Raw genomic sequence first — 15,495 nt, forward strand, 5'->3', positions numbered from 1 at the left:
TGCCAATAGTGGCTGATCACGATTCTTATAAACATCACTACATGACAGAATGTAGCAGGTAAAGGCAAACACACAGGTACAGTGGGGGTTTACTTGAAAGCCATGGCGTGGAGGTCTGGAATTGGAGACAATTAACCCAGGAAGTGATACCACAGAGGGCACTCAGCCCAACTCTCCTTCTACCAGTGAGGAAACTGAGACCCGAAGAGAAAAAGCAACCCCCTCTAAGACACACAGAGGATCAAGGGCAAAGGTAGGACTAGATGATGTTTCGATTTTTCCCAGTACTCCTCCTGTTATTTTGGCTGCCTCTGGTCCTTTTTTCTTCCTATTTGTTAAGGGGTTGTTGGCTTTGGATGTTGCCAGGACTCTGAAAAGCAAAGCTATTTCCCCTGTGGATCTATTTTTGTTTCTATCTCCTGAGCACCTACTATGTACTTAACACCCGCCAGGCACTTAGGAAAGCAGTCACAAAAGTAATATTCCAGTCCTTAGTGCTGTGACCTGAAAGCCTGTGTCCGCCCAAAATTCCTGTGTCAGAATCCTAACACTCAAGGTGATGGTATTAGGATGTGAGGTCTTTGGAAGACGATTAGTCGTGATGGTGGAGCCCTCATGAATGGGAATAGGTCCCCTATAAAAGAGGTCCCAGAGAGCCCCCTTACACCTGATGAAAGGACACGATAGGGAGACACCATCAGTGAACCAAGCAGCAGGTCCTCCCCAGTCACCGAATCTGCTGGTGTCTTGGTCTTGAAATTCCCAGCCTCCAAAACTGCGAGAAATACATTTCTGTCGCTTGCACGTCACCTCATATGGCATTATTTATTTATTTGTTTGAGTTGGGATCTCACTCTGTCACCCAGACCGCAGTGCAGTGGCACATTCGCAGCTACTGCAGCCTCGACCCACTGGGCTCAGGCAATCTTTCCACCTCAACCTTCCAAGTAGATGGAACCACAGGCACGGACTGCCACACCCAGCTAATTGTTTGGTTTATTTTAGATATGAGGTCTTGCGGAGTTGCCCCTGCTGGTCTCGAACTCCTGGGTTCAGGCAGTCTTCTGACCTCCGTCTCCCAGAGTGCTGTGAGCCACCATGCCCTGCCCGTTTATGGCATTTTGTTATAGCAACTCCAAGGGACTAAGACCCTTGGTGATTGCAGAGAGCTTTACTGTGTTCAGAGTCTCTCTCTCTCGCTCGCTCGCTCTGTCTTTCTGCATATGTGTGTGTTAACTTTTTTTTAATAGCAAGTACGCATCATAATCTTGAAAATTTTTGAGGGGTTGTCAACATTTAAGTAATTGAGAATTTCACATAAACATCCAGATTTGGGCATCTTTTGAAAAGTCACAAGGACCGTGGCCATCATGGCTGGAGCTTGAACCAGATCAACATTTTCTCATTCATCAGACCTGGTTGCTTCCTCCTTGTTCTCCACGGAAGCCTGTGTTAGCCGCCCTTTGTCCTAGAGGTTGACCTCTCCTGTAGCAAAGCGAGGTGTTTCTCATACTCAAGTCATTATCAAACATGGGAAAATGAAAGACATACAAAGGATCAAGCAAGCTTCCAAAAAAAGTGGGAGACAGCACTGTGGAAACAAAAGCCACTCCTATGTGCTTAATGTGGACGTGAAGTGTGTGTGAGGAGACAGCTGAAGATGCCCCCTCACTCAGCCATGATGGCACCTGTTTGGACCCTGGAACCAAGGTCAGGACGTCACATAACCCTCAACATGCCGGAGATTGGCCCCTGAGCTGAGCCTGCGCTGCAGAGAGGAAGAAAATGAAGATGAGGACATTGTGTTGGGGGATTCAAAGCTAAGGTCTGCCGACGCGTCTCAGGGGTGAGGCCATGGGAGGAAAAACCAGAGTGAGAACAGGGAGCGGAGAGGGTAGGGGTCAATTTGAGACTCTTCCGGAGGGAAGATTCTGTCACTTTGGTGGCCCTTTACTTAGGAGGTGTCAGGGAGAAGAATAGCACATGACTTCAGGGTGACAGATCCTATTTCCTGGGGACGTGTGGACCTTTGACAGAAGCCAGGAGAGCCACTTTGTGCGAGGCCGATGACTAGGGGTCCAGGCACAGTAGGCTAGAGGTGACAAGGATAGCTTCAGGTATGGAAGGTGCTAGTCGCACAGTGGTGGTGCACATCGGCTTTGAGGCCCAAACTCCTGTGCTCCAACTTCAGGTGGACCCCGTTCTCTGTGCTCACTCCCTCCGATCCTTGTCTTCTTGACAAATGAGGATATTGTTATAGTATCTACTCCAAAGGGCCATTGTGAAAATTACAGATAACATAAGTAAAAGCTTAGAAATGATTCCCTGCACAGGGAAAGTGCTTAAGTCTGAGTCGCTTTCATTAGTGCCTGTGAGAATGAGGTAAAGGAAGTCCCTGAATGGAGATGACGCCACAGAGCAGAGAACCAAATACTGAACCTAGAAGAAGAGCTATTGTGAAGGAGGAAACAGTGCAGAGAAGAGGCCTGGAGGAAGCAGTAGGGAAACAAGGGGTGAGGGCTTGTGGGGGAAAGGGCTGTGATCACGCTGCAGAGGCCACTGATGGCAAGGGGAACTGTGCAGTAGGGCTTCTTCATCAGGGTGCATTGCCACTTGATGACGTCTGGAGATAGTTCTGGTTGTCACAACTGCACGGGAGGGATACTGCACCTACTGGGCAGAGGCCAGTGATGCTCCTAACATCCTATAATGCACAGGACACCACCCGCTCACCTGTTAAAACAAAGAATTATCCAGCCCCAAGATGTCCAGAGTGCTAAAGGTGGGAAACCATGCTCTAGAGCCAACAGGCTGTGAGTTTTGACTCATGGTTCCAACTCCAATAAGCTGGGTAACCTTGGCAAGTTCCTTAACTGCTCTATGCCTCAGTTTCCTTTAGGTCTTCCTTATCCTTAAATGAGTGAACATATGTGGAAGGCTTGGATTAGCGCCTCATAGCATGTTAGCTATAATTAGAAATCAGGGAAGGAAAGGACACAGAAGAAGCCATTTGATCTTAGGGGTTGGCATTTAGAAGTGACCTCAGTGTAATTTCACTGGGGTGGAAAGGGACTGACAGCCTGGTGCAGAGGGTTACGGAGATGCATAAATGGGAATTGGGGCTAGCAGACATAGACTGCCTCGTCCAGCAAGCCTAACAAAGGAAGGAGGAAGGGGACTGACTGGTTATGGCTGCTATGCCCAGCGGAGGAGGCTTGTTTCTCCCTTCCTCTCTCCCTCCCTCCCACCCTTCCCACATGTCTCTCTCTCTGTCTCTCTCTCTCTCCTCCTCCTCCCTCCTCTCCTCTCCTTCCCTCTCCCTCTCTCTCTCTCAACTGAGTGAGGGGGCAGCTTCAGCTGTCTCTTCTCATATACGCTTCATGTCCACATTAAGCTCATAAGAGTGCCCTTTGTTTCCACAATGCTGTCTCCCATCTTTTTTGGAAGCTTGCATGATCCTTTGTGTATCTTTCATTTTCCCACTTTGCTTTTCTCCCTATTTAAATAGTGCCTCCTTGGACCCTGGGGCCGAGGCAGGGAAATCATGTAGCTTTCAATACACCGAGGGTTATACTCCATCTATCTGTCTGTCTCTATCATATATATCCTATCCATCTATCTATCTATCTTCATCATCATCATCATCAATTTATCATCTCTACCATCCAACTATCCATCATCTATCAGTTTATCTATCTTCATCATTGTCATCATCAGTTTGTAATCTCTATAAATCAATCCATCTCTGTCATCGGTTTGTCTATCTGTCATGCCTCCATTCATTTATCTATCTACTTACGCATGCTCACCAACTGAAAGTTTTGGTTAATGCCCAAACCACAGTATAATTAAAATGGAAATTTTTAAAAGAAGAGCTTCCACCTTGCCACCTTAACAAATGAGCAGTTTTCCATTTCTCCTTCCAGACCCATCATTTTTATAGTGCTTTAGTCATAAAACAGATTCACTTTTCTATTGTTTTATGTCACCTGAAATTGTACCATATGTATTTTCCACGATGTGACTTCATTGTTACATTTTTCATTTTTTCCAGGATGAAGATACCTCATTGTTTTTTCCTGATTGTAAAAAATGCTCTATGCTTTTTTTTAAATGCAGACAGTACCAAAAAGTATGAAGAAGAATGTAACAATTCCCATTTCCCATCTCTCTCTTCAAACATCCGTCCAAGGAAATCGCCATGCATTTAACCATTTGTTGATTTGTTCATTCTTTATGTAGCTGTCAACATTATTTGTCAGCTCACTTTGAAACTTGAAGTGGTTTTTTTTTTTTTAATTGTTGGGTTTGGCGTTTGCTATGGTCTGAGTATTTGTGTCCCCCCAAAATTCATGCTGAAACATTATTCCTGATATTAAGATGCTATTAGGAGGTGGAGCCATTAGGAGGTGATTAGGGCATGAGGGTGGAGCCCTCATGAATGGGATTTGTGACCTTATAAAAGAAGCCCCAGGGAGCTTCTGCCATATGAGGACACCATAGGAAAGAGCCAAGAAGCAGGCCCTCACCAGACACCACATCTTCTGGCACCCCGATGTTGGTTCCCAGCTTCCACAACTGCAAAGAATATATTTCTATTGTTTATGGGCTATCACGTCTATGGCATTTTGTTCAGGCACCCAAATAGACTAAGATAGTGTTGCTGTTTTGGGAAGTGGAGATGGAGTTATGGAAGGTTTTACTCCAGGAAGTCCTAAAATCTGCTAGAAAGAGGAACTATTGTACAGTGTATTTGTTTCCTGAGGCTACTGTAACAAAGTACCATGGGTTGGGTGGCTTAAACAGCAGAAATTTATTCTCTCGTACTTCTAGAAAATCTGAAATCTAGCCTCCATGCTATGCTCCCTCTGGAGGCTCTAGGGGAGGATTCTCCCTTGCCTCTCTTCCAGCATCTAGTGGTTTCCAGCAATTCTTGGCATTCCCTGGATTGAAGATACATCACTCCAACCTCTGACTCCCTCGTACATGGCATTCTCTTCCTCTCTGTGTGTCCATGTCCGTATCTCCCTCCTCTCCTAAAGACACCAGTCGCTGGATTGGGTCCCATGCCACTCCAATACAACTTCATCTTAACTTGATGACATCTGCAAAGATGTTATTTCCAAACAAGGTCACATTCACAGGTATCCACAGGCTCAGGACCCCAACATATTTTCTTGGAGCATTGTTCCACCCGTGACATGTGGGGTCCTCATGGTGATAGAGAAAGAGAATGGAGCAAGGTCAGAGAGTCAAGGACTTGTTCTCCCAAATGAAAGAGAAGGAAGAGACCAGGACAAAGATGCAAAGATTCTGGGGCTGAGACAGGAGATGAGGAAGCCTGCTTCCTCCTGCAACTCATGTCTGTGTTTGATTAACCTCCTAGCACTTTACAAAGAGGGCCCCAGGATTCATCAGAGAGCGGGGCTGTCCATGAACCCCGCTGGGCCCCTTCCCCACTGGTGTGCATCTGGCAGCTGCCGTGCGAGCCCCGCAGGCCTCCCTGCAACATCCTGTTGTCTGCTCCTCTCGCCAGATTCTTGGTTGGCTGCCACCTAATTTCTTTTCAGCCTGGACTAATTTCTTGCAGTCCTCGGGCTGGCGGGAAGCATCGCTAATTCCCAAAGCCCTTCCATATGGCCGATTCAGACCCCTCCATCTGCAAAGTGTGCACACTTCCTCTGGTTTATCCTTGTAACTGCATAGTGATACCCGAAGCCTTCAGGAGCACGGAGGCCATGTAGATGTTTTGATCTCCCCTTTTCACTTGCTGGTTTGCTCAGTTTCTTTTGTCCCCTCCTCCTAGACTTGACACCCAAGGTTGAATTTTCAAAGGTGGAGTAAAGAAGGGTTATGGGGAGTGTGGACACAGTTCAGAGGAAGCCTGAAGTCTCTCTGCTGATGGACATGGTCTTCAGAAAGTTGGGCCTTTCAGGGCATGGCTGGGATCAGATCTGGGTGTGATGGCTCTCAGCATGTGAACAAAATCAGTATGATCGCCACTCTTTGCCAACTTGGCTCTTGGGGACCAGGAGACAGTTATGAAATAGCAGTCAAATGACTGGGAATAATAAGACTTCTGCTCATTAACAGAGGTCCCAGGCAAAGCCCAGCCAAGATCTGTTCTTGCCACTGCAGGCCTCTGCATATTTGAGGGAATTATTACACTTCTCCAGTGGTGAAAAGTCACCCAGCCTCTGGCCCCCTGCCTTTTGACGCTTCCTGGAGCATTCAGTAATCCCCAGCAACGTATCACCTGTCCTGTCTTTACCATTTAATTATATGTTGTCCTTGACTTCCTCTCGAGTGCTGACAGCCACTTCTGAGAAAGACCCAGGCTCAGGCACCCAAATAACATAGCTCATGTAAAGTTTAAAGCTGAAAGAACAAGAAAACCCTGCTACAGCCTGCCGCCAGGATATGCCAATTCATGTGGGATTGAAGGAGACCTTGCCCAGGCATGAGAGACCCAGGGCTTGGGTCTGGTGGGACTGGGGACCAAAAGGAGGCAGGAAGGGGCTTAGAGGGTAACTGGGATTTTGGGCCCAGCCTCATCTCTTGATGCCACCTCATCATAGCTTGTACTACAGCCCTGGAAGCAATTACAACCTTTGCCACTTCCTCCCAGTATCAAGCAGAGCGGAATCCATGGTCCAATTCAAGTTAGTTTAGGCAAAAGAAGAAATGGAACAGCTCACCTAACTCAGAAGATGAAGACAGTTCTGGTATCAGGCTCAGCAGGATTCGGGGGCCCAACTAATGTCAATGGAGCTCTCTAGTCCCCTTCCTTGTCTCTGTTCCCAGCCAGCATTTCTACTACAGATGGGATTCCTACATGCGGTGGGAAAACCGTCTCCAGCTTACAATACTTGGTCATGGCTGGCCTCGTCTGTCTCCTGGAGCTCAGAAACAACATCCCTCAGAAGGATTCTGACAGTTCCATCTCACATCAGGAGCTCAGTCCTTAGACGGGTTATTGCCCAGGAAAATGTGGTTCTCCAGTCAGAGAGGATTTTACTGTGGGCTCTGTTTAAAAAAAGAGGGTGGGAGGAGAGGAGACAGAGCAGATAAAATAAAACCCTACACAGTTCACTACACCTTTCCCTATGGAGCTCATCTGTTCCATCACAGGTGCCATTCCCTTTACCTGGAATGTTCTCCAAACACTGCCCACTTGACAAAGCTCTACTTACCTTTTAAGACCCAAGCCTTCTGCATACTCTCACTCCTATTCACCCCCCAGACAGAGTTGAATACACCCACTGGGCCATCTTTAAACTTTGTACATATGCTCTAGTTATTACGTGTGCTCACTTATTCACTTGTTCACTTAGAGAATCCTTAGGGCACACTGCACCCAACTCCTCTTTCGTTGTGAGTCTTTTAAAAGCAGGAATCATGTCCCTGTCATGGTGGGATCTCCAATGCCTGCCAGAGTGCTTGGCTCACCATCAGAACTTGGTAACTGCTGGAGGCCACAACCTTGAATGTTGGGGTGACATTCAGGACTTGGTCACTCCCTGGCTGGATGGAGAGCCCGGGGTACTGGACACGGAGGGAGTCACTGCATGCCATAGATTGTCCAGCTCAAATCTATCATACCACAGACTTTCAGGAAGGACTCTACATTCTGTGTAGCAATGGATGGCAGAATTCAAACTCTAACACTTGCCTGGTTTGCCCTAATTTAGCATGTACAGAAAGCATATTTTTCACATATTGGATCTGAGAGTCAAGAGGTCATGAAGGCCAATTTAAATGATCTGGGATTAAATTCTTCTTGGTGGTGTTAACATACCTCCAAAAATATAGAACGTGTTACCTTGTAAGAAAACCTCATAATTATTAAGGGCCCCATGCTAGCTCCTGCCTATTCTGTCCATTGGTCCTTTCCAGGACCACCAGGAAAGAGGTCCTTTCCCTCTCCAGTGGTCATTCCGTGTCATGTTCATTCATTTCCTCATTCATTTACACATGCATTCATTAACATAACCATTCATTTATAAACACTGTTAAGGCCTATTTTGTCCAAGCCAAGCAGGTCCCCTGTACTCATTGAGCTAATATCTATAGAAGAGAAAGACAGACGGTAAACAACTCAACAAATAAAATGGTCACAAGAACCAGGGAGAAAAGAAAATAGGACAATATGAGAGTAGGGGCAAATTTCAGTAGAGTAGACAGGTGGCTTTGAGGACGAGGCCGCTACGCACAGTGTGGGAGCGCATCCAAGGAGTGGAATTAGAGGAAGGGAAGGAAGTCAACGTGGCTGGCTGAAGGTGAGGTTGGGAGACAGAAAACGAAGATGGAGGGCCGACAGGTGACAGCCTGCGTGTGGGGCCTTGCAGCCATGGTAAGGAGCGGAGGACCTATTGTCTGAAAGAGAGAAACCTTTCAAGGGTTTCAAGCAGAAGAATAATATAGAATTTTGAAAGAGACTTTGGAACCTTGAGACAGATCTCCAGATCCTTAAAGACAGTGAAGACGTGACCATTAATTTTATTCCTAAGAATAGAAAGATTCTAATTTGGAGGCGAGTTTTAGAAGCCCTGGAGAAAGAACACCACAGTATCTGGAACCAGAATCAGAGCACCTAAGATGGACCGTGGGATTCTCCTCCTGGAAGGTGGTCTTGGAAGGGAAGCCTCTTTTTCTAGACAGCCAAGTCTGGGCTCCACAGCCCCCCTCCTCTGCTGTATCCCTCTCATGAATTCTCCTCAATAGTGAGCAACTAGGAGACTGGCCAGCAGGAGATCTTTATTTCCTCATGGAGAAGGATGGTGTCCTCCCCAGTGAGACACAAAGTTTTCTGCCACTGTTGTCTATGATAGAAACCACACTGCCAGGAGGAGCGAAAGTCTCATTGTCAGACCCAGGGCCCGGAGGGCCTCAAGAGCTTCAAAGCAGAAAGAGAAATCAAAAAGGAACAATTGATAGATTGAACCTGGGAGGGGGTTGGTGGAAAGCACATTCGTGTGCTGTTTTTTAAAATGCATGTCCATTAAAAAAAAAGAAAGGCAAGGAAGTATCTAGTAAAAATACTGCCACACATGATGGATAAAGGACCGTATCCTTAATATACAGAGCTCACATCAGTGAGGACGCAATAGGCCCCATTTTGTTTTAAATGGAAAAAGATGTGAACAGATTTTATAGAAAAGAAAATGCAGATGGTTAATGAAAAGTGCTCAATTTCACCAGAATCAAAAAAATGCAAACTAAAACAATAGTGGAATACAATGTATCTTTGGGGAAATTCTCTTATCAAATTGAAAAAATATATTTTTCTAAACCTTCAATGCTGGTGAGGCTGTAGTGAGATGGACACTTGTATAAGCAATTGGTGAAACGTACCTTAAAAGAAAGGCACTTTTTTGAGTACCTTTAATCTATGATCTCACTTCTTAGAATCTGACTTACAGAAATGGTTTAAAATGATGGCACTGATTTGTGTACAAAGACATACACTTGTAAAATATTGGAAATAGTGTTCTCGATAATGGCAGATGACTGGTTAGCTTCATTATGATATGTCATTCAGTGGACTAATGTATAGACGTTATATTTTGGAAGATATTTTTGATAGTAAGGGAAATGCTTACACTGTTATGTGAAAAATAGCAAAATCATAATTAATATAAAGTAGAAAGTCAATTGCGAGTATACATTCATATTGTCTACACTAAAAGAGATTACTGGATCAAAATGTACATATAAACATTGTTAGAAATTTTCTCTGAGTTGTAAAATTATGGGTACTTTGCTTACTTCTTTGTATAGTCCAAGGGTTTTGTTTTTGATGTATACACAATGTTTTTCACACAATGAATATGGATTGCTTTTTAAATGAGATAAAAGCATAAATGGTTACATTGCAAGTGCTCCCTCTGGCTATCAGACCCCTGTCACACACACATACACACACACACACACACACACACACACACACACACACACTCACTCACTCCCATCATTTCTTCTTTCGTTTCTGTGGCTATAATTCCAAGATTCTAACCCTAACTCTAACTGCAGAACAATGTGAATATGTTGACATTTCCATGAGAACACCGCACACCATATGTGTGAAGAGGATGCCACTGGCCAATGGCCCCCTTGAGATGAGTTCCACATCAGCCAGGAGATCTTTGCTAATTTCTTCAGCATTGAGGAGAGGTGATGTTCGTCCACCATTCATTCTCTCCACATGTGTCTATTACGACCCTGCTTGTGCAGTGTCAGGCACGAGCTCAGACTGATGTGAGAAGCATCTGTGCCTGCCATACCTTCTTTCCTTCTGTCTTCAATGTGGGCAAATCCTTTCCCTCTGAGGGTTATTTTCATTTATATTTGAATTCGTTAAAGAGACCATTTATTTGAAGCTAAGTGTCTGACTCTGCATGAGACAAATGGATCAATTGTGCCATTTTGAGTGTCAGCCTCATACCTACAGCGAAGCTGGTTTTTGCGTGTGACTTACAAGTGAGGAATCCAGAAATAGTGTGAATAAAACAATGTGTGAATCCTCCTGGGGCCATGAGATAGAGTCAAAAGCACGTGTACTTGGAGCCAGGTAACTGGGTTCAAGTGCGGCTCTCCTGCTGCCCAGCCTTGTGATTTGGAGAGGTTCATAAGTTCTCTAAGCCACAGTGTTGCCATCTATAAAAAGCCTGGGGCGGGGTAGTCCATCCCTTACCCAGGTCTGTTTGTGAGCACTCACCAGGCTCATATCTCTAGAGGGGCTTAGCCAAGAGCCTGGCGTGGACTTGGCCATCGCATTTCTACTCTTGCTACTTTTCAGAGGTTGCTACTTGAAAGGAACAAGACCCATCTGATTTGAAATCTGTGGGAGTGAGAGCCAGAGCTGCGAAGCTACACAGACCTGGCCCTGCCACTGACCTGCAGCATGTCCTTTTGAGCTGACTTTTAAAAAATTGTGAATGGCTTAGTCTTTCTGAGTCAGGGTGCTCATCTGTAAAAGGAGGGTTAATATCAACAAGACCCACGTCCTAAGGCAGTGGCCCTCACAACAGGTAATACATACATTCAGTGTAGTGCTTGGTACCTAGTAAAATCTCAGTTGAGTCACCGAGTTATTTGATACATTTTTCTCTGATTGCAAATGAAATAGATGTTCAATGTAGAAAATTTAGAAAAGTGGACAGTCCCCTCAGGTCCCCTCCCACTGTGGGAGCTTTTCTGTCCTCTCAATAAATCCTGCTTTCTCACAAAAAAAAAAAAGAAAAAGAAAAAACAAAAGAAAATTTAGAAAAGAGCCTAAAAACGAGAGAGAAGAAAATACATGATATTTTCAGCCCTTTGACTCTACACTGGAGTAGCTGTGTGTTTGCATCTGACTCCCCTCATCCCCTGCCCCACCCCCATTCTGAACTGGGGGCTGCCCACCTGCCGGTTAGTACTATTCCCAGCGAGCTACAGCCAACACCCATCAGTGCACCGGTGTAGTGACACCACTGTTGGCCTCTCTCTCAGCAGATCCTTCAAGCCAGACTTCATCCTGGTCCGTCAGCACGCTTACAGCATGGCCCTGGGTGAAGATTACCGAAGCCTGGTCATTGGCCTGCAGTATGGGGGACTTCCTGCTGTCAACTCTCTCTACTCCGTCTACAACTTCTGCAGCAAGCCCTGGGTGGTAGGTGATGGCCCGGCTGACCTGGAGGGAACTAGGAGGCAGTGGGTGGCCTCCCACCCCTGCTGTAGTAAAACGAAGCTTATTTTAGCAACCGAACAAACAATGTGGATCCCAGGACTCTTGTTGTAATTGTTGCCCGACAACTATTATATTAATAATATATATTTAAATATAATAGTTATAATGTCATATGTTATATATTATGTTTATAATAAACATAAGTGCATGTTCTATAGAAATATATATTTATATACATTGTATATTATAATTATATTAATCATATGTAATAACATGTTCTATCATCTATCACCATTGTTGTTAACAGCAGAACTATTTATTGAGCACTTACTGTGTACCAGAAAACAGTGCTCCCTAGTGCTTACACTGTCGCTGCTGTGTGAAGTGAGTGTCATTCCTTCATTTACAGTGAAGGAAGCTCAGCTTCGGGGTGATTAAGGAACTCACCAGGGCGGTTTGGCCAGCGAGTGGTGTAGCCAGGACTTGAAGCCATCTCTCTCCAACACCCAACACTTGATTTCTCTTTATTCATTAGTTTCATTCATTCACTTGAGTTATAAGTTTCCATCTAAATGTTACCTGTAAGAGAGGCTTTTCTGAAAATACCATCCTCCACTCCTTCAAGTACTCTCAGATCCCTCCCCCGCTTTATTTTCGCCACAAATTATTATCTCCGCCTAGAATAAAGACTTTATATCTATCTCCCTGGCCAGAAGTACTTATTGGGTACCTTCTCTGTTCCAGGTACTGTTCTAAGTCCTAGGAATGTAGAAGTGAGCAGGTCAGGCCAAATATCCTGCCCCATGGATCGTATATTTGTGGGCAGGGGCATGGGCAGTGTACTCATAAATATGCACAGATATAGTATGTCCTGTGATAAGTGCCAAAGGGACACTAGAAGAGGAAAAAGGCTAGTGTGGGGGCCGGGGTGTGTGGAATGTGCTCTGTGACACTTGGAGCTATCCATTCCTTGTTGTTCTGCTGTCTCTCTGTGTGATCACCTGGTGGTATAGGGTGGTGCAGTGGTTGAGATTATGAGAGTCTCTGGAGCCAGAGTCCTAGGTCCAGGCTTTTCCATTTATGAGCTGTATAGCCCTGAGTAACCTCCTTAACCTCTCTGAACTCAGCTTCCTTGTTGGGAGAATGTTGATAATAATTGAGCCCTTAACATGTATACTGTGTTTAATCCTCAGAACTACCCTGATGAGTAGGTATTGCTGCTATCTCCATTGTACAGATGAAGAAACTGAGGCTCATATAGCTAGTAATCAGTGGAGGAGCTGGGCCTCTTTAAAACCCATGTGCTGAATTGTGGGATTGCTGTCCCACACAGGACTCCAGCTTCCTTATCTGTAAGCCGAGGGACCCCCATACATACACCATTTCCCTTATTTCTGAGGTCTCCCAAGCCCTCCAAGTTGACCCCATGTTTGCTGCACCTGCAGGCTACACCCCTAGAGTTTGCAGATCAATCCTGGGTTGGTGCAGAAAGCTCCTGATTCCCTCATTCTCTCTCTTGGGGCTCTTCATATTGAGTAACACCCAAGTCAGGCTGGCACAAGGCTTGGCCCTCCTTCTAACCACCGGGCAGCTACATTCAGTCGTCAATTTTCACTGATTCCTTCCTCTCAATCAGAATCTGACTTGCTCTTCCTGGCTTGTGTCTGTTGGCCGCTCTCTGTCACCTTCTGGATGACTCTAAGCTCCTTGGCCAGGTCTTGAAGGCCCTGGTGCTCTGTGAGGGCTCACCCTCCAGCCTCCTGCACCCAAGGCCCCGGCATGGCAGCTGATGAAGGTCTCCAGCGCACACTTGTCTCGATGCACACCTGAAGTGCCCTCCTCCTCTTATTCATCTGCTCCAGGGAGTCTTCCTGGACCCACACTCAGTCCCCCTTCCAGATCTCATAAACCCCCATGCTTCCCTCCAGCGAGACGTTAACATTTCAGCCATGCACCTGCAGCCCTGTCTTCCCTCAGGCCTGGCCCCTGCATTGTTCAGATCCTCTCCTGAAACATGAAACTCAGTAATGGAGTTTACCTTCCAGCTCTGGAGGCACTAACTGGTCTATGGCAGGACAAGGAGGGGTGGAGGCAGGAGAGGACAATGGGAAGGGATGTGACTTGAGCTGTTGGAAACGAAAAGGGTCACGATAGCCAAGAAAATATTTATTAATAATAACAGCACAATAATCAAACAGCCTGGTACCACCTATCTTTCAAATAAAATATAAATTTTATATTTTAAAATATAAATTTTAAAATAATAATAACAACAATGACCAGCCTTTGAGCACTCCTACAGATAAGCACTGCTTGGAACACACTGCACCCTTACAGCAATCCTTTGAGGTCAAGGTCTCATGATCTCCAGCTTATAAATGAAGAAGCCAAGGTACAGAAACCTGGAGTTTCTTTCCAGGTTATGCAGCTTGTAAGTAGGAAAGCAAGAATTTAAAACCAGGGAGGCTGGACCCAAAGTCTCCACCCTAAACTACCACGCAGCGCTGACTCCCCAGAAAGAAGACTGCAGGCAGGGGTCATGGCATGAGTGTCACCAGGTTGTACTGTGGACAAGGATGTTGTGTGAAGTGCTGAGGATGTTGTAAGTGCTCACTGAATGCAGTTGAGCTGAACCCAGGTTTCTGCCTACTTACAAGGTCTTGGGCAGGAATAGAGGGCTTGACCCAGCAAGGTAATAGAGAGGACATTTCTCCCTTTCCATGGGAGAAAGGAATTCGTCCTTTCTCCCATGGCCCAGGGACACCTTCTTCAGTTCACTCAGAACAGTCGGATGCTTGGGGTCCAGCACCAAGAGGAAGTTTTTGCCTTTCTGGGTTAACAGTGGCTGATGAATGTTCTCTCCTCTTCTGTCCTAGTTCTCTCAGCTCATTAAGATCTTCCATTCCTTGGGTCCTGAGAAGTTCCCGCTGGTGGAGCAAACGTTTTTCCCCAACCACAAGCCAATGGTGAGTGCCCTTTTGCACGCTGTTTATTTTGATGGTGCGCGATGAACACAGATGTCTGTGTCCTCAGTTCCTGCAGACAGAGGAGGCAGGCTCCGGGGGTTGCTCTCTGACCACCCTGGCTCCAGGGAAGAGCTGAGTGTCCTGTGGGAATGCCCAGCTTTCCTAGGGGAAGAGTCATCTCCCAAGTGAGATTCAGGCTGGAGGTCAAATGACAAAGGTAGACAACCTTCCCTGTGACCTCAGGAATTTCCAACAAATCAGGAGACAGCTTGAGCTGGTGTGCTGGAGCTAGAGGTTGAGTATAAAGATAAAAGATGCTATTAAGTGGGATATTATTTCATTTTGATCTTTTCCGGGACCTGGTTTCAACTTTTTAACAAAAAGCAGTAATTTATGTGCACTGATGGTTGAAGGGCAGTATCCTTATGTGTCCTCTTCACTGTCTAACTTTTGAATGCACCTGAGGTTGTCTCTGCAGTTGGGGCTAAATTCAGAGTGTGTGGGTATAGCTTCGCTTTTGGAGGGCACCTAACTGGGAGACATGAACGTCTTTTCGAATGGGGCGGAGAGTTCTCCATGTGCTGCCAGAAGTAGTTGCAGGGAGGAGCTCTGGGCAGCTGGAAACAGCCCACGCGTACCTGCTTGCATGGTTGATGGTCTCCTTAAACAGATCAAAGGAATGCAGGGTCATGGCCCTGTGCTTGGCTTTGTGAGGAATGTGTCTTTGGGAATAGAATAATTAATAGGGTATGTGTCTTTTGGAACAGAATAATTAATAGGGTATCCTACAGTCCCAACTGGAGCCTGGGACCTGTGTGTAGAATCCAAACTCAGGCTGCTGAGCTGGACAGCCCCGTGTGA

The sequence above is a fragment of the Carlito syrichta genome, unplaced genomic scaffold, assembly GCF_000164805.1.
Source record: "Carlito syrichta isolate Samal-C Ts95f unplaced genomic scaffold, Tarsius_syrichta-2.0.1 Scaffold68038, whole genome shotgun sequence".
Taxonomy (NCBI): domain Eukaryota; kingdom Metazoa; phylum Chordata; class Mammalia; order Primates; family Tarsiidae; genus Carlito; species Carlito syrichta.